Source organism: Frankliniella occidentalis, unplaced genomic scaffold (assembly GCF_000697945.3).
Source record: "Frankliniella occidentalis isolate FOCC.00 unplaced genomic scaffold, Focc_3.1 Scaffold19, whole genome shotgun sequence".
Taxonomy (NCBI): Eukaryota; Metazoa; Arthropoda; class Insecta; order Thysanoptera; family Thripidae; genus Frankliniella; species Frankliniella occidentalis.
The window spans coordinates 1,303,344-1,303,896 of NW_026267149.1; positions in this window are offsets into that span (position 1 = coordinate 1,303,344).

Sequence of the window (553 nt, forward strand, 5' to 3'; positions counted from 1 at the left end):
GACCTAGCAGGCAGACTTCGAGCATAGCCTCCAGGAGGTGGACCCCAGCGGGTCGACTGCCAGCCAGTAGACTTACAGCAGGCAGACCCAGACCCCCCCATCAAGCAGACCTCTGGCCGGTAGATCTCCAGAACGGCCTCCAGCAGGTGCACCTCCAAGAGACAGAGGCAGACCTCCAGCGTGCCTAGCTCCACTTGTCGGGTAGCGTGGCCGGAGCAATATTCCGTGCGGGAGGTGCAGCTGGTGCCTTGGGGCCGGGGCCGGCGGGAGGGTCGCGGCGGACAGGGCCGGGCCGGGGCGACCAATCAGCGCGCAATTACAGAAGGACAGGAAGCGGCTGGAAGCTGCTGCCGGCCGGACTGGGCTGGGTGCGCCTCTCCAGCTGGGCCGGGCCGAGCTCGGCAGGGGCGGGGCAGGGCGGGGCAGGGCAGGACGCGGTAGAGCGGGGCAGTGACGCCCTCCAGCGGGGTGAGCGCTAAGCCAACCGGATTGCTACTATTACGGCCTGTTATTAGTCGATTTGGTGCGATTTGGACGGGCTCGGGCTCCCTCT